General features: G+C 41.3%; 1 protein-coding gene across 4 annotated transcripts in view; it reads left to right on the plus strand.

Annotated features, from left to right (window-relative positions):
* Window positions 1-1,025: 1,025 nt before the first annotated feature.
* zgc:172282 (leucine-rich repeat and fibronectin type III domain-containing protein 1-like protein) overlaps window positions 1,026-18,674 on the plus strand; it is a 143,327-nt gene continuing 125,678 nt past the window's right edge. For all 4 annotated transcript variants that reach the window (XR_009768921.1, XM_061682017.1, XM_061682014.1 and 1 more), the window contains exon 1: window positions 1,026-1,975. The gene's annotated coding sequence lies outside the window, so the exon portion shown is untranslated. The remainder of the gene's footprint in view (window positions 1,976-18,674) is intronic.

Here is an 18,674-nt window from a genome sequence, read left to right on the forward strand (position 1 = left end):
TTGTCTGTGACAGACCCCACACATTTAGATAAAAAAAAAAAATCAAGCATTTAACAGTTTTGGTCGTATTGTGTGTGGTGTACTAGTAGTAGATAGTTTCAACACAGAACACCACACACATAAAGACTCTGTTCCGCCGCCGATCTCGAAATCTCGCGTGATCACACAAAACCGAAGAAGAAGTAGAAACACTTCCAGATATGCGCCTATGTTACTCATGATATATTTGTTTAACTGACTGGGACGTGAGCTGAGACGAAGCTGTTCAATCACTATCATCAGTTTGTCCTTTGTTCTTGCATTACCTTCATGGCTTCATCAGCTGCAATCTCGAAACTATGCTTTCCTCCAAGTAAATTACCCAATGTCTAGCTATAATCAGATAATTGAAGGGTAAGATTCAAACAACAAAACATGCAACATCTGTAAAAACCTGTGTCGAGTATTTGTGATTGCACTAATCACTGCTATTATTGTACAGACCCAAGCCCCATCTCACTAGTGGAATCCCATCTCCATAACTCTGCTTATCAATTACCCTTCATCAAAGAGCCAAATGTCATTTCATTCATCAGGTTCAAAAACAATTCAGTTGCGGAAAATAGCTCATTTACATCCCCTAGTGGCAAGTGGTGTGACGATGCCCTTTGGATTTGATCTCATCTTCAACATTACATTCATTCCACCACATTTTCCTGCATTTTTGAAGGGAAAAAAAAAAAAGAGTTATACTGTAATCATTACCATACTGTTTTGTGAAAGCCATTGCCAGATTTTATGTGCACTCCAGCATGTAAATCCATTCTGCCCCCCCCCTTAATCTACTTCAAAAGTTGGAATCAAATGAACATAACCAACAGGAACTCCCCATTTTAAGCTTGGCTATGGTTTCTCTGTGTTATCCAGCTCGACTCTAAAAATAAAAGACAATTTCAGGCAAACGCCCCGCATCAATTAATTATTGCGCAATCCAGGCAGCAGCCAGCAGTGTCTAATCGACGGACGGACGCAGAGGCGGGGGAGGACACATACTGGGTTGGGTCGTGCATCGGCTCCCGGGACAAAGCCCGCAGCCGCGCTGCTGTGAAAGTAACCGCAGGCGGGGCACATCTCGGATGCTCACAGACCGTTTGAGCAGGGATAAGACCACGCGGAGGTTCATTGCTGCTAAGAAGGGGATTTTGGTTGTTGGGGGGCTGGTGGAACATTGCTCTACAGGCTGCAAAATCTCCTGAGCGACGGGTCAAGTCAAAGTCACTTGTGAGGCGGAAAGAGCGCAAGGACTCCTGGGAGATACCCGTTTTTCTTTGGAGCGCCACCAGGAGGTTGTCATTCCATCAGAGGTGTTTGGGAAGAGCTGCGGAAATGATGGCTGAACTCCGCTGTTGGGACAGCCACGCACTTGCGTCTGGGAGCGACGAGCATCATCATCAGCAACACTCAGGGGACAAACAAACACGCGGCTGTCTTTAGGAAGGAATTCTCCGCTCCAGGCTTTGCCGTTGTCAATGCTTTGTCATCGGCGGTTGGATATTGGCCTTTAACGGGCGAGCGCAAGAAGGGGGCGCGGGGTGTGGGTGGCTTGGGGGGTGTGGGGGGTCTCATGTGGAGAGCAAATGTTCGCGTAACGCGGCAGTGCGCCGGTTTAGCGGCGTTTTCTCCGCTCGTAAGCCCCGTCGCAGTGGATCTCGAGCGGACGCTGGGCACCTGGTTGATTTCAACTCGACTGATCCTCACTCACGTGGCCCGACAGACCCCAAAAGTGAGCGTCGCACAGTGAACGGCGAGACAACGCAAATAGAAAAGTGGACTATTTTTGTCTCTAAAAAAAAAAAAAAAAAAAAAGTTGCTGATCCGGAGTGGGATTATTTCACGCATTCTTGGCTGAGAGGAATTGTGCGATTGGTTTGACAAGAGTGGAGATAACTGGAGAAATAACCTCTACCACCAGCGAGGAGGCGAGGGAGACGCACAGGTACAGTCTATAATGTCTCCATTTCTACTGTTATTCGCCTGTTTATTGCGCAATTTCCCCCACTCTCCGTCTGAGTAATGCACAAAGAGGATGTGAGGGAACCAGAGGAGGCACGATGGGGAGATAATGGCGCGGGGGTTCTCTCTACACGGTCGAGATGTGATGATATCCAATTTGAAGACTCGAGGCAAATGGGGAAATGGAAAGAGAGAGGTGGGGAGTGAGAGTAAATATGGTTGAAGGGATGAGGACGGATGGGAAATGATGATATTCCCAATTTTCATCCCGAGAGTTTGGTGGAGAGTGGTTAGCACGCATCTGTCTCACAACGCTGGGGTTCTGGGTTTGAATCTCAGCTACGGCCTCGCTGTGTGTGGAGTTTGCGTTCTTCTGCATGGGGTTTGTCCAGGTACTGCTTCTTCCAACGTTTCAGTCACACCTGTGATGGACTGTGATGAGGACAAGTGGTGTTGTAAATGGATGGATGGATTTTTGGCAGAGAGAGGATTGGATGAAAGAATTGGTAAGGATACACAGTTTTCATGTAGGCGGGGGCATGATTAAATAAGTTAAAAGGGTGGACAAGTGGCAGGCTGTGCAGAGGGCAGAGGAGACCTGGGGTGACTTAAAATGAGTTGTCTGGGGAAGAGGGCAGATGGAATACAGAAAAGCACAGGGGAGAGGGGATGGTCCAGATGATAGGGGAGATGTGTTTATGGGAGGGGACGGTAGGCCATAATGGTAGCAGAGAAGGAGGACTGCTGAAGGTGAGTGGGGGAAAAAAGGGAGCATGGTAGTGGATAATCATAAAATGGAATTGGGGAGGGGAGGGTTGGGGACCTGGGGGGTTAATGGTGGAAGCTCCCAAAAAGACACAGGTGAGTAACAGCAACAACCGGCAAGTATTGCACCTCGCATTAAAAGCTCGAGCAGCAGAGTGCTATAGGGGCCAAGTGTACAAAACAATGCTGTGCTGTAGCTACTCTTTGATATTATCTAATGGTCTGCTGGGTAATGGCTCTTGCTGCACCACCACGAGACAGATCGGGAATATGTAGGAAACCACATAAAGCTGAAGGGAGAGCAGCACACACTCAACAATATAAATACTTTGCTGTGTCAGCCCATCAGTATTCCTTCTATTTAAATGGCCCCATATGCAGTTTTATGGGGTTTCCTCCATAACACATATAATATAACAACATAAATTAGGCCGAGATAGCGTTGGTGGAAATCAAGCATTTCATCCCACTCCTGTCTCCAAAACATCCCAACATTTCACATGCGACTGTGTATTGTGTGTATTATTATTATTATTTTTTTTACTTTCTGAGAAATCTTTTTTTTTTTTTTTGCAGTGCGGTAGCATAGTGCTTGACCGAGCTGACATCTGGGCAGCTGGTGTGGTATGAAGTCCTATTTAGTGGGCCTATTTCAATTGCCTGGTGATTGACTTGACTCAAGGTGACTCCTCACTGGACAGGTTTCCAGTGCGTACTCATCACTGCTGAGGTAGCATCAAGGTTCCACGTGGCCCTGAACAGACTAGGAGGTATTGAGAATGCATGAATGGAATTTGGGTAACAGCTGCGTTCTGAGACATTATCAGAGGCGATATGTTTCCAGTTTCAGTTTGGAGCTCAAAGAGAAAATGCACATTTCAATCACCAGCCTAATGATTTGAATAAACAGAGCATTCTGTTGGAGGCAATGCGTTTTTTGGTTAGGTTCTCGTGGCTCAACATTTGTATTTTGCTAATAATGGTTGTCAACTGCATTGAATGTGTTTTTTTTCCGTCTGCCTTATACAGTAGATGCCAGAAGTATGGAACAATGACATAAAATAATAAGAGACTTGCGTGAACAACCACCTTCTGGATGAGCACAGGAGAAGCAGATTGCCTTGACTATAGCAAGCTGAAGGTCAGATTCATATGAAGGACTTTTCAATACAATATGCAAACAGATGGAAAAGTGGCAGTTCTTCTTGCCGACTGAGGTCGAGTGTCAAGTTCCTTAAGCACCATACCAGAGTGGGAGCTCAGGTGAGAAAGGTTAATTTTGACCAATGAAATTGTGCTTAGTGTAATGGTGCCCAATTACTGATGCAGCAAAAAGATCCCTTCTACATGGAAAACGAGTGCAACAGAAGAAGTCGTTTTATGGGAAATGGCGTGCATCTGCACAAAACATGAGTCTGAAAACACTTTACTGCTTGTGCGAAAGGCAATGAAGCAGTACTGTTTTCTCTTAGATTGTGTCGAGTTCAAGGAGTTAGGCTGCTGGATGAGTGGATTGGAAGTAATTAAATTGACAACATTAATTAATAAACGTAACCCAGTTTAAAAGTGGCTCATCATCTCACAAATCCAAGATTTGTTCAGTCAATAAAGTCACCATGGATTGAATAATAGATGAGCATGGCAAAAAATCTACCTGCTATCAATATTTAATAAATGTAAAAATGATAATAATGTATGCATTTTTGTTTCCCAGCAGCTTTGAACAAAGTCTTCTGTATTTGCCACATTGTAATATCCATCTCTATCTGTCAATGTCATATTCAATAAGGACGCCGAAAAGAAGTGTAAATTGTAGATTAGAAAAAGGTGGGTATAATTATTTAGTGTGTCTCCATGGGAAAGTGAACCCTGTTCTCATGAAAATTTTGAGTGAAAAGTAAATCTTAAATAGAGCAATAAACACATATTGGAAAAAAAACTAACCGATAAGAAGTGCTCAAGTTCAAGGCGACAAGACCATTTCATTCATCAGCAGAATCCATACAAGAAAAGAAATGAAAAGAAAAGCAAAGGGGGCATTGGAAGGGAAAAGTAATACGCAGTACTAAATTTGGATTAGACCTTGTTGAATATTAAGCCAGAACTACACTACACAGATACATTCACTGAGTTTTAGAAGGAGATGGACAATACTGTTTAATATTTGTGGGAAAATTATATACTCTATGCTGCGGGTCTGCAGGACCAATCTCAGGCACACGTTGCTGCCTGCAGTGATGTTTCTATTTCAACACATTCAAAATGACATTTTAAAAGGATGGCTGGGGATGGGATGTAGTGTAGCTGCAGTGAAAGGCAAACATTTGCGAGATGGAGGGAGGGTGAGATGATGAGAAGAATTTTTACTTTCTTAAAAACTGAGGTCAATTAAGAGAAAATGTGGTGTTGGTGGCGTCAAGATCGTACCGCAGAGAAAGAGAGGGAAAGCGAGAGAGAAAAAACCCATAAGGTCAAATGAGATTTGAGGTTTTACAATCAATAATGGAACACATGGGAGTAAAACAGGTTGAAAAAGAACTGAAAAGCAAGGGATTATTCACGAAAGCAGAGAAAGAAGAAAAGATGGATAATTAAAAGAAAAAATAATGTTGTGGGAACTCTCTGTTTTATGGTTTGGCATGGTAAATCCAGATTATGCATTTATAATGTTCTCATTGCAATGACACGTTGTCCACTACAGTCGGGGTTTAAATGTCGACACCGATACGCGTGTGTTTGTGCTTGTATGTGTGTGTCTACACGCACGCTATGACAGACGCTGGCTCGTTGGCACATCTCCAGCTCACCAGGGAAGAGCGAGTGAGAGATGGTGCTGAGCGTGAGGAGAAAAAAAAAAAAGAAAGGTGGAGAGAAGGAGAGAGGACTGATGCCAAGAGAGACATAGAGCACAAGGGAGCGAGTGGCGCGCTGAATGCCAAGCAGCTTGCACGTAGAAAGGTGCTGTGTTGTGCTGATATATCACTGCTGAGCCGAACCGCTGCATCCTGCAAGTTACCAATATGCATCTCTAGTGATGACAGTTTTATGTTCTCTTTTTAAAATTTTTTTTTTTAACCTTAGCAGAAAGAGAAATAGCTGATTTTAAGATGTATTCACTTAAAGGTAAAATATTTTTGACATGTTTAGCTGGTGAGTATGTAAATAGATGTGGCCATCTAAGATGTTCTCTTTCCATAAATATCAGGTTCTCTAGTGATTTCTGCAGGCGTTATTCAATTTGTTTTTCCTAATCCTAGTAATGCCTTTGTCTCTTGCTGTAAACCGAAGTTGGTGAGTAAAAACTGATATCTGTTGAAGTCAAATATAAACTATTACGTGGACAATAGAAGAAAATACCATTTTCTTCTATTGCTCATGTCAAGTTAAATACCAAGGGAACACAAGCAAATGGGACCAAAACTCCAGCTATATTATTACTAGTTATAGTGTGTAATTACCGACGCCCTCTACTGAAGGCGCCTGCAGTAAAAGGCTTTATTGCAGCAGCAATGTAAGCAATACATTTAAAACCCACTGCGGACCAAAACATTAATAATGAATATAAATTGGGAGGTGTTGTTGGAGAAATAACCCTTCCAATGGCTCAGGGGCATGACACTGCCATCGCGCCAATTTGACTCTGCTTTGGAGTTGCACCATGCTGTGGGTCCAGTTGCGAACCAATTTGACCAAATGTCCTCCTTCATCGATTACATCTGGGTGTCAAACTCATTTTTTGACGTGGGCCACATTACAGTTACAGTATGTTTTTCAGTATTGGTCCAGATTTTAGCAAGAAATATCAATTACATGATTTGCCATGACACTGGCTGGATCCGGCCCCCAGGCCTAGTGTTTGACACCTGTATATTGCAGTATCGACAAACTTAACAGTCAGTCAGTGAATATTTGTTAATTTTGTTTTGTGTGTGTGAGAGCACTAATTGACTACAACTCGTTGCCTGATTTTTTTTAAATTCTTTTTTTTAACAATTAAATAATAAATGGTTTGTAACATAAGACAATGGCAAAACAAGACAGTCCAGCTTCAAACCCAACCTAAACCTCTTCACATTAAACGTACATGCCACATAAAACCAAAAAAAGTACCTGTAACTGTACCTGTAAAAAACTGTTCAGTTAATGTAGAGATACTGATCTGCTAAGCCTGTGTTCCCACTCCGCTAGCCTGGGTAAAGTCATTCTATTCACTTTCCGTCAGTGTGTATGGCTGCATTCGAGGGACTGTAGAATCTCTCCCTGAATGTTCTTAAATCCTATTTCCATTCCAGAGTTGTATTGAGCAGGTGGTCGAGCAGGAGCAACATCAATGCATCAACCAATTGTTTCCTATGCTAATCCGTAGAAAACATAAAATTAAAAAATTGTTTTACTTTTGAGGCACATTTCATGATAATTACAGAATCAAAATCACAGCGGGCGTGCATGGCCGACGGCTTAATCCAAAAATAAAATTTAATACGGCCTGCTTTAAGCTTGCGCTTCTCTGCTTTATACATCTTACTTTTAACATTTAATGTCACTGCTCTATGCAGGAGCAACCGGTCGAAAATGATTAATGGGCATTGCATTACTTGCGTTAATATCAAATACTGAACTGAAGTAAATGAAGTCAAGAAGAGGTGTAACTGTGCAAAGCTGCTGTAGTTTAAAGACGCGGAAAAATACTTGACAGGATGGCTTAAAGATACACAGGCAGCTGTAGTTTTTTAATACCGTGTTTAACAAACTAGAACCCTCGTTAGAAAAGGTTTCGAGACTCCTGTTTGAGAATATGTGGGACTTGTGTCTCCAGTGGACAGTTTTGTCTCCATCTCATCTGTAATCGCTGTGGTCTGCTGTGACATCGCAGACCTGACAAGCAAACCCAGATAGCGAGTGGAGATAGATTGAAAAGGAGTGTGTGCTCACACCTCGAGCTCTCCTCATCAATTACCAGTGTCAGAAAGTAACACTGCCACATAATGGATGGATGCTCCACCCTTTTACCCCCTTCTCAATCAGTTCACTCATTCATTTTTCTCAACTTGGACAATCCATTCTTTCGCTTCGGTTTTTCACTTCACTACTATGTAGTTTGTTTCTCTGTTTTTCTCGTTACTGTGGTAGAAGGTATGTGCATGTGTATGTACTGTACAGTATGTTCGTACAAACCTTTAAATGGTCTCAGACTGCATGCTGTCGAAACAAACACAGAATCTTTAATGAGTTGGGGGGCAGTGAGCTATCATTTTGCACGTCATCTGTCTGTTGTCTTTACGAGTGTATGCTCTCGCGATTTGTACTTTCACAGTGGCATGTTCTGTTTGAAAAAAAAACAAAAAACATCCATTGATGATGGTATGCCCTTGTGTAATTATGATAGCAGGAGCCAAGAGCGGTTTGATTGCTGTTGATGGCCCCACCTCAGTCACAGTAGGAGGAAAATGCACAAGCTCAGATTCAATCCCATAACTGAACTGAATGAATTGTTGTTGAGCTGCAAATCTGAAACATGCAGAGGAGAGAGCTTGTTGGCCTCTTTATGGGCCCTGAAGGAGTGAAAATAAAGTTTCTAACTGACCAATTTCTTCCATGGTACCAAAAGAAGAACCGGGCTTCCATTGACAAAATCGTCTTCAAGCATGACAATGCACCGTCTCTAAAAAAGCAGAAGCGCTCCAAAACTTGTGACTCCAAGTTTAATGGATGCAAGAATTGTGAAGCTGCTATCAAATAAGGGGTCCTACTTTATGTCCAAATGTACTGCAACTTGACTTGTTGGGATGATTTCATTATATACAGTATGTGACCTCCTAAAGCTGAAAATTCAATAAATAACTATTTTTTTTGAATTTGATAAATCCTGTCAAATGTCTTGATTGCATTTCAGGTGTTTTATTTTTTCCCAAAAATACTATTATCATTGGAAGGTTTGTTAAAAAATATTTGATGTATATTCTGACAGTTGAAGATTTGAAAATTATGATATTTGTGCAAGGACTCGTCGCCAGGTGTGCGCGGATGTATCGCTGACTGTAATTTGTTCATGATTGTCCAGTTCCGTGCATAATGCATTGCTCAGCGTGCAGCGGGCCTTAGTGGCTGACATGGAACATGCCCAGCAACAGCGCACACAATCTGTTACACTAACCACGCAATTTAGCGCCCGCTATTTGGAGCTCAGTAAATCGGGCCCTTTGTGTGTAAGCCTGCAAACTAACTGACTTACATATAGCAATCAAAACATAACCTTGCCATGTTCACCTAAGTCATCAGTGCTGTCTTTGTGGATGCCTTTCATTAAAGGTTGGGTATCTGGTGCAGTCCCTGGCAATGTGGCATCTGCCATGTGTATCGCTTCATGTGTTTAGCCACCTTCTAGGGAGCCCCCTATAGAATTAGAGGCCATGTGACTGTCCTTTTATGTACATTGTGCACACAGTTTGTGCACAGCTGTGTAAGTAGGTTCAAAGGACAGTCTATTCCAGTAAATAATTTCATTTGGATAATTTTTTTACTTTTAGATGTGGAGTACTTAAAGAATATATTTTATTGTATTAACCTACCATCTCACTTATGAACTAAGTCTATAAATACAATTAAGGCAGGTATAAAGGCATTGTGTTGATATGTTTATAATATGGACAAAAATAATTTGAGGACAGTGTGTTGCAGAGCTGTAACATGTACAGCTTATATTTATACTATTTGTTCATCTGGTAAACATGATTTCGTCATTTTTGTATTGCTGTACAATATTGGAGCCCTGGAACTGGACATTGTCCCATTGACTGTTCTGTAATTGTGTTATGTGCTCAGATAGCTAGCATCCCCTCATGAGATGCAGGAATAATTATCCCACTATGCCGCTCCGAAAAGCTTGTCAGTCTGTAATATCAGAACTGATCTACACTATATTGCCAAAGGTATTCGTTCACCTCCCTTGACTCACATATGATCTGAAGTGACATCCCTTTCTTAATCAATAGGGTTTAATATAACATTGATCCACCCTTTACCACTATAACAGCTTTAATTCTTCTGACAACGCTTTCCACAAGGTTGTGAAGGGAACTTTTGACTACTCTTCCAGAAGCGTTTTTGTTAGGTCACACAGTGATGTCGGATGAGAAGGCCTGGCTCTCAGTCTGCACTCCAATTCATCCAAAAGATGTTTTATCAGGTTGCGGTCAGGACTCTGTGCAGGCCAGTCAAGTTCATCCACACCAAATGCTATCATCCATGTCTTTATGGACCTTGCTTTGTGCATTGGTGAACAGTCATGTAGGAACAGGAAGGGGCCATCCCCAAAATTGTTGAGATCAATGAGTGGCTCAAAAGCTCTTATGCTAAATCCTTCACAGTTCCTTTCACTGGAACTAAGGTGCCAATATTTTGGACAATTCCATGCTCCCAAAGTTGTGGGAACAGTTCTTCCATTTCTAACATGACCGTGCACCAGTGCACAAAGCAAGGTCCACAAAGATATGGATGAGAGAGTTCAGGGTAAATGAACTTGACTAGCCTTAACAGAATCATGATATCAACAGGACAGAACACCTTAAGGATGAATTAGAGCGGAGACTGAGAACCAGGCCTTCTTTGTCCAACATCACTGTGTAACCTCACAAATACACTTCTGGAAGAGTGGTCAAAAATTCCCTACACACATTCCTAAATCTTGTGGAAAGCCTTTTCAGACTAATTAAAGCTGCTATAGTGGTAAAGAGTGGACCACTGTCATATTAAACCCTATTGATTAAGAAGGGGATGTCACTTCAGATTATATGTGAGTCAAGGCAGGTGGTCGAATACGTTTGGCAATAGAGTGTATATTTCACTATTCACTATATTTCCCTTGTGGACACAACACAAGTGACCAGTCAGCATGTAATAACTAGACATGATCCAAAACATCCTTTCCTTCGCGGGAGAAGATGGATGGATTGATGGATGGATCTTTCCCTACATTGAATCTGCAAAAGTGGAATTCAGTTCAGAAGAGTTCAAAAATCCCCCAAAAGAGATGGATTTAGTGAATAATGCGGATTCATTAAACATTCTTCCTTTTTCTGCATAAAATTCATTTTAAAAAATGCTACTCCATTCAACAATCCTCAGCTACTATGGTTGGTGGGGAGCTATTTTACAAAGGTAAAATGTAGGTTAGATTTCCTTTGAATATAGATATCAGGCACACATGAAGGCACACACTCATACACACATAGCGAGGAATATCTTCCATGCTTCTGTCAACTTTGCACTCAAAAATGGAAGGTTTCTTGCACTCAAACACCGTTTTTTATTTACCTTATTTACAGGCACGCGGGCAGCTCCTGATGCATATTTGATGATGGCTTGATTGACAGCTGCAGACGGCTGTGTCTGTGAGAGAGACCAGGCAAGAATTAGTATGGCAGCAGCCTGATATTGCACAGTGCCTGAAGTGCCACCTGTTCATTTTCTCATAAAATTCCCAACTTGCACACACATTTTTAGGACCTTATTGAGAGTCCAATAAAACTCAAATGACTAATATTGAATATTTTGTCAGATTAATATAGGCACTATCATTTAAAAGATTTCTGCTTGTTCACAGGTTATGGTAAGTTGTATTCATTTATATTGTGCTTTTTAAACTGAAGTCAGAGTGATTTTTTGTTCCATTAAGCAGCCAGTCTCTTAGGACATAATTTAACTGACAGCTGGGATGGGCTCCAGCATGCCCGCGACCCTAGTGAGGATAAGCGGTACAGAAAATGGATGGATGCTTTATTGGATTACTGAGTGTTGATGTTATGAATAGCCTCGTTGTGCAAGGCCTACCTTGATCGTTCTGGACCACCTGTTTAAAGGTCCCATATTTTGGCTATTTAGATCTCCATAGAGTGATTCTCTAACGTGGACTTAGTATAAAAGTGTCAATTCCATTTTTAAAAAGCACCATGGCTTTGACATACGTGTGTCCAGAAAAGGCCCCTCTGACAGCTACTTCTGTTTGACCCAGTTCTGTATCCACTTTGTCCATATATGGCTAAGACCGCCCTCTTTCCTCTGATTAATTGCCCCCGTGTAGAAGGCCCACCTGTGAGAGCACACGCGTTTGTTATGTTGACAGAGCTGGCTTGGGAGCGGAGAGGTAGGCGGAGATCTTCGCTAGTGACGTCGATAAGCTCAAAAAATTCGAATGACCTGATTTCAGGCCTCTCGGCAGAAAAACGTCTGGAACTCAGGAACCCGTGGACGATTTTAATTCACATTTCACATGTTTACTGAGGCACAATAGAGACAATATTACATCCCAGATACTAGACAAAGTTGATTTGGTAAAATATGGCACCTTTAAGGCAGTTAACTGTCCGGTTTGTTGTGACTAAGGATGTTATCCCTCATCAAACGCTTTAAGTCTCACTGTTTTTCTTACATATAGAAATACACACCTTGTGAAACGAAGCAGGTGGGTTGAAGGAACCAGTGTTAAACACAGAACCACTGAAAAAGTTGGAAATGAATTGAACAATAAATCTAAGATCTACTGCGACAGGTCAATTCAACACTGGGTTTTGATCAGGGCTCACAGGAAGCCACTTGAGAATAAGCCAATATTTTGTTCATAGTCATTCTTGGTTGTTTTTACCTGTGTTTTGGGTCTTTATCCTGTTGTGATCTAACCATGACCTGCGGCTGAAACCAGGCTTTCTGACACTGAGCACATTTAGCTCCAGAATGCCTTGATAGTGTTGATTTCATTTAAGCCCGCACATTTTCTTGACACCCTGTGCAGCAAAGTAGCCCGAGAACAAGCTACTTAGATACATGGAATGAAATTTTGTTGTAGCAACACATTAAAGGGAACGTCACTGATCATGTAGTTGTCCATTCGCTTGACGTATGTGGCAGCAGCGTTTGTTCATTTCACACTGTGACAGTGTGATTACAAGTGTGAATGGTTGTCTGTCTTTTTCTGTGCACTGTGATTCACTGGTGACCAGTCCAGGGTGAGGGCTGTCCTCTGTCCAAATTCAGCTGGGATAGGCTCCAGCTCCCCGCAACCCTGAAAAGTATAAGTAGTATAGAAATGGATGGATAGACATTGAAGGGGACTACAGTATTCTGTTCCTGAGAGTATATCATTGTAGAGAATGTTGACAAGAATACTCGACTGAGCTCTAATGAATTACACCCTGGATCGAGGGGGGATGAGGTCAGACATCTGGCAGGGGACTTCCAGTCAGTTTGCTACATCTCTGATCGCGCATGAAGATGCCCCCTTAGAACTGCGAAGTGTTCTCCGCTGATGTGTTAACTACCCAATAAATCAGTTTAAGGTCAGGAGTGTGGAGCTTGAAAGGCTGCCATTAAGCACTAACATTTGTAAGATAAACTTTAACGGATGGTTTATCTTATTTGCACACTTAACACGTACATTTTTGACAAGGGTTTAAAAGCGTCCACCGTTTTTAGCATCCTCACGGGCTGTAGCTCCAGGTAAATAGTGTCCAGTATTTACAGGCTTGAGGCGGGCATTGTATGTGTTGGTATGTGTGTGGCAGCTAAAGATGTTGAAGTCTTTGTCCCAGCTGCTGTGATTTCCTGCCAAGTCATTGAGCTGCCAGCTGTTACACTCTTCCATTCGATAATAATACTGTGAAAAAAAAAAAAAAAAAATGGAAGCTGTTCAATTCTTTCCTTTGTAGATAACATTGCTACTGGGTCCACTCCTCACCAGTCACTGTGCAGTTTAATATGATAATCATTTAATGGGCTCCTTCCCCCAAAGAGAGTGAGTCATGAACTAAGAACATCATATAAGAAATAATTAGGTCACATCACGAGAGGACAAATTAATGTTTGTTCTTTGTCTGGCTTTGTAATGAGACAGATGCTGTTCAAGCGCACTTTCTCCTTTAATTCACAAAACCATGGCGTTGCTTTCCAATGGCAACTGTGTAACACAATACCATTTTTTTCCAGCAGCAAAACAAAATGGTTATACACAAAGCACATTTTTTGCACCAGAAATGTGGATCACAGAACACACGTCTTGTTCACATTTTTTATTTTTAAGAGGAACTGTGTGTCCACACGAGGACATATATATGTAACAACATGAAAATGGTTTTCCAATAGAAATAGATTCGCATGAGTCGCACATTTCCTGTATATGTTCTCAGCCTATATATCGATAACAAGATTTAAAAAAAAACATATACAAAAAGCAATCAAAGCATTAGATTAATATTTTACATTGAAATCATCTTAATTCAGTGTCTAATGGCTTATTTTGCTACCATATTTTGACCTGCATGAATCAGTCAGACTCAGTTCAGCAGATATATCTTTATTGTCAGTAATTTGCTGACAGCATCACAGTGCTATTTAGATGAAGATCAGACGACATTTTATGACCAATTTATCCAGAATTTTAGGAAATTCCAAAGCATTCATGTCCTTTTTTTTTTTTTTTTTACTTCATGCATTTCCTTAGAACTAGTCTTACACCATGAATTATTTAACAATAGCTGTTTTTAGACCACCTATTCTTTGTTTCCACTGAATAGACAAGTCCATCCATATCAGAAAATTTATGATGTGTGAGAATCTCTGAATAAATGCTTTGATGAGCTCTTTACAATTTTACTTCGAGTAGCATTCCAAGATCTAACTTGTGTCTGAATCTGTAACTAATATACCAATTACAAGAAGAAAACATTTCATGATTGTTTCTTTGTTTCTAGATAATTGGCACCACAGTAGGCATTTAGCCATTCTGGAGCACTAGTCCAAACCCCAATTCAAATGAAGTTCAGATGTTGAGTAAAACATACCTAAAAACAGAATACCATGGTTTGCAAATCATTTTTACCCTATATTAAATTGAATACACTACAAAGACAAGATATTTAATGTTCAAAACTGATCAACTTTATTTTGTTTCTGCAAACATTCACTCATTTTTAATGTGATGCCTGCAACACATTCCAAAAACACTGGGACAGGGGCATGTTTACCATTGTGTTACATCACTTTTCCTTTTAACAACACTCAATAAGCGTTTGGGAACTGAGGACACTAACTGTTGAATCTTTGTTGGTGGAATTCTTTACCATTCTTGCTTGATGTACCATTTCATTTGCTTGACAGTCGAGGGTCTCCATTGTTGTATTTTGCTCTTTAATGGGCCACACATTTTCAAGAGGTAAAGGTCTGGACTGCTGGCAGGCCAGTCTAGTGCTCAAACAGTTTTGCTACAAAGCCAAACTGTTGTAACACGTGCAGAATGTGACTTGGCATTTTCTTGCTGAAATAAGCAGGGATGTCCCTGAAAAAGACGGTGATTGGATGGCAACATATGTTGCTCTAAAACATGTATGTACCTTTCAGCATGAATGGTGCCTTCACAGATGTGCAAGTTACCCATGCCATGGACACTAACACACCCCCATACCATCACAGATGCTGGCTTTTGAACTTTGCGCTGATAACAATCTGGATGGTACTTTTCCTCTTTGGACCAGAGGACACGACGTCCATGATTTCCAAAATCAATATGAAATGTGGACTCGTCAGACCACAGCACACTTTTGCACTTTGCATCACTCCATCTCAGATGAGCTCGGGACCAGAGAAGCCAGCAGCGTTTCTGGGTGTTGTTGATATATGGCTTTCGCTTTGCATGGTTGAGTTTTAACTTGCATTTGTAGATATAGCGACGTACTGTTTTAACTGACATTGGTTTTCTGAAGTGTTCCTGAGCCCACGTGGCAATATCCTTTACACAATGATGCCGGTTTTTATTGCAGTGCTGCCCAAGAGATGAAAAGTCACAGGTATTCAATGCTACATACAGATTTCTTCAGATTCTCAAAATCTTTTGATTATATTATGGAGTGTAGTTGATGAAATCCCTAAATTCATTTCAATTGTATGTTGAGAAATGTTCTTCTTAAACTGTTAAGAGTATTTGCTCACGCAGTTGTTCACAAAGTGATGAACCTCGCCCCATCCTTGCTTGTGAACAACTGAGCCTTTGGGGGATGCTTCTTTTTATACCCACTCATGACACTCACCTGTTTCCAGTTAACCTGTTCACCTGTGGATTGTTCTAAATAGCTGTTTTTTGAGCATCCCTCCACTTTTTCTTCCCCTGCTCCAGCTTCTTTTAAACGTGTTGCAGGCATCCATCCATCCATTTACCGTACCACTTATCCTCACTAGGTTCGCGGCAGTGCTGGCGCCTACTGCTGACTTTGGGCAAGAGGTGGGGTACAACCTGAACTAACACTAACCAATCGCAGAGCACAAAGAGACAAATAACCATTCACACTCCAATTCACACCTACAGACAATTTCGTCTTCAATTAACCTACCATGCTTGTTTTTGGAATGTGGGAGGAAACCAGAGTACCTGGAGAAAACCTACGCAGGCACACTATGTATATTCTCCAATATACATAGAGCAAGGCTGGATTTGAACCTGGGACCTCAGAACTCTTTGTCGCATATTCAATTGAATATAGGTTGAAAAGGATTTGCAAATCACTGTATTCTGCTTTTATTTACACTTTACACAACATCCAAACTTCAATGGAATTTTTTTTTTTTTTAATAATGTCTCACAAGTAAGTGTTTCCCTCCACTGGGTAACTAGTGTTTTGCAAATCTGTTTTAAGTACAAATTATAATTATTTTTTATTTTTAGTTTCCAGTATTACACAAAAACTATGCGCATCCATGGAACTGGAATTGAGTTTTAATTAATAGAGAGGACTGTCCATTGCATTTCGGTGAGCAAGCGACTGAGGCACTCTATGGGGAGGTTTTTTGTGTGTCACGTTTGTAAAATAAATTCTTCAAAAGTTTATTGTGTCTAACGTTTTTATAAATATAATTACTTCCAATTACTGTACATACTGTATATACAGTGATATTATTTGACCTTTTTTTTTTTTTTAGGTAAAAATGTAACAGTGTGTATGTGTATTTTAATGGTAAAGGCTTGTTTTTGTTGTTTAGTTTTTTACAGTTGAATGGTTTTATTTATTTGTGTGAATACCAACATTTAAACCTTTGTCTTTGGCTATAGTTACGATTAAATTTACAGTTTTGAAATCTCGTGTGAAGAAATTTTTATGTTTGGCAGCAATATTCCATGACTAAATAATGCTGCCCACGCAGCTAAATATTTCATAGCTTGAGTCAGGCCAGGCTGGACTATAAAAACGAGGCTGGACATTTTAACCTAGACAAGCCCGCAGCCATTCCAATTACTGACCTTCTTGCACATGCGCATGCATGCACACACGCACGCACACACATTCACACAAATATGCGCAATTCAAATCTAGGTTGAAATCAAAGTCATGAAACACTATATATTTGATTATATTTCAGATATCATGATGGTATAAAATATTTTTAATGGTGAAATTAGATAGGAATAGAGGGTATTACTATCTTAATTAATTTATTTCATATTTGCATCATAACAAATATATACAATAAACACCCATATGAAGTGAAATGACTTTGACGTCTGTGTCATTAAATCACAGAATGTAGTCAACATTATACAGCACATATGTTGTTACTACTGGATCTGGTGATCACAGCTGACACGCTTTGGTAGCTTATTGGTCCTTTAATGCAACATTTATTGAAAACAAAATTTCCAAACTCGTCAAAAATGTTTTTTGTTACAAAATACGTTGCAGCTACAATCTTGAATATGCACATGTACATCCTGATTTGAGTCCACTTTACGCCTGGATCAGACTACATGACAAATTTGGTCTTTGACGATTGCACTATGTCAGACTACTGCCATAAAATCTTGCCGTATCTCGGTCAGAGAGTGGCAACACTACACGACATTTTATATCCCGATACTACCGCTTCCCGTCTTTTACGATCACTCGCTTTTTCTTGTCAAATCAAACACTGTTGGAGACGCAGAACCACAAAACGTGTCACCGGTCAATGTGACCGGATACACCCCTTACCATGGTGACGAAAACAACAGTGGATCTCGCCAATATATTGGTAAACATTGGTTTGTCCGCGTGAATAAATGTTGACAACAGCGACCAATTATGTTGACAACAACAAGCAAGGGAGGCGATGTGCCGGTCGGTCACAACACGCAAATCCTACGATCGACGTCGAGGTGCCGCTGATATGTCACACTACACGGAAGATATCCCAATCTTTGGCGTCGCAGGGCTATCGTAGAGCCAAATCCTTGGTCGTGGATTATGTTACACTACAAAATGTTTTGTAGTACGCCAGGATTGTGTGTGATTTTATCGGGTTTTGTGTTGAAACTTTTAGGAGTGCTTATGGTCATAACTTTTCAAGCTCAAACAACTGCAGTCCTAAATGTGGGACTGAACTCTGAAATCGCTTTGTTCCATGTATGTTGTTCATGAGCATTGTTGTTCTTTAAATTTCACTTGATTTCAAAACATATTTAACACACGACTATTAATATCCCCTCCTTGAGCCGTCACCTTGTCGTGGTGGATGGGTTTGTGTGTCCCAGTGATGCTAGGCGCTAAGTTGTCTGGGGCTTTATGCCCCTGGCAGGGTCACCCATGACAAACAGGTCCTTGGTGAGGGACCAGACAAAGCACGGCTCAAAGAGCCCTAATGATGACGACAACCAATGGACTTCGTTTTCCCTTGCCCGGACGCTGGTCACCGGGGCCCACCACTGGAGCCAGGCCTGATGGTGGGGCTCGAAGGCGAGCGCCTGGTGGCATGGCCTGCACACATGGGGCCCGGCCGGGCACAGCCCGAAAGGGTAACGTGGGTCCCCCTTCCCATGGGCTCACCAGCCGTGGGAGGGGCCATAGGGGTCGGGTGCAGTGTGAGCTGGGCGGTGGCCGAAGGCGGGGACCTTGGCGATCCGATCC

This window comes from Phycodurus eques, chromosome 7 (genome assembly GCF_024500275.1).
Source record: "Phycodurus eques isolate BA_2022a chromosome 7, UOR_Pequ_1.1, whole genome shotgun sequence".
Taxonomy (NCBI): Eukaryota; Metazoa; Chordata; class Actinopteri; order Syngnathiformes; family Syngnathidae; genus Phycodurus; species Phycodurus eques.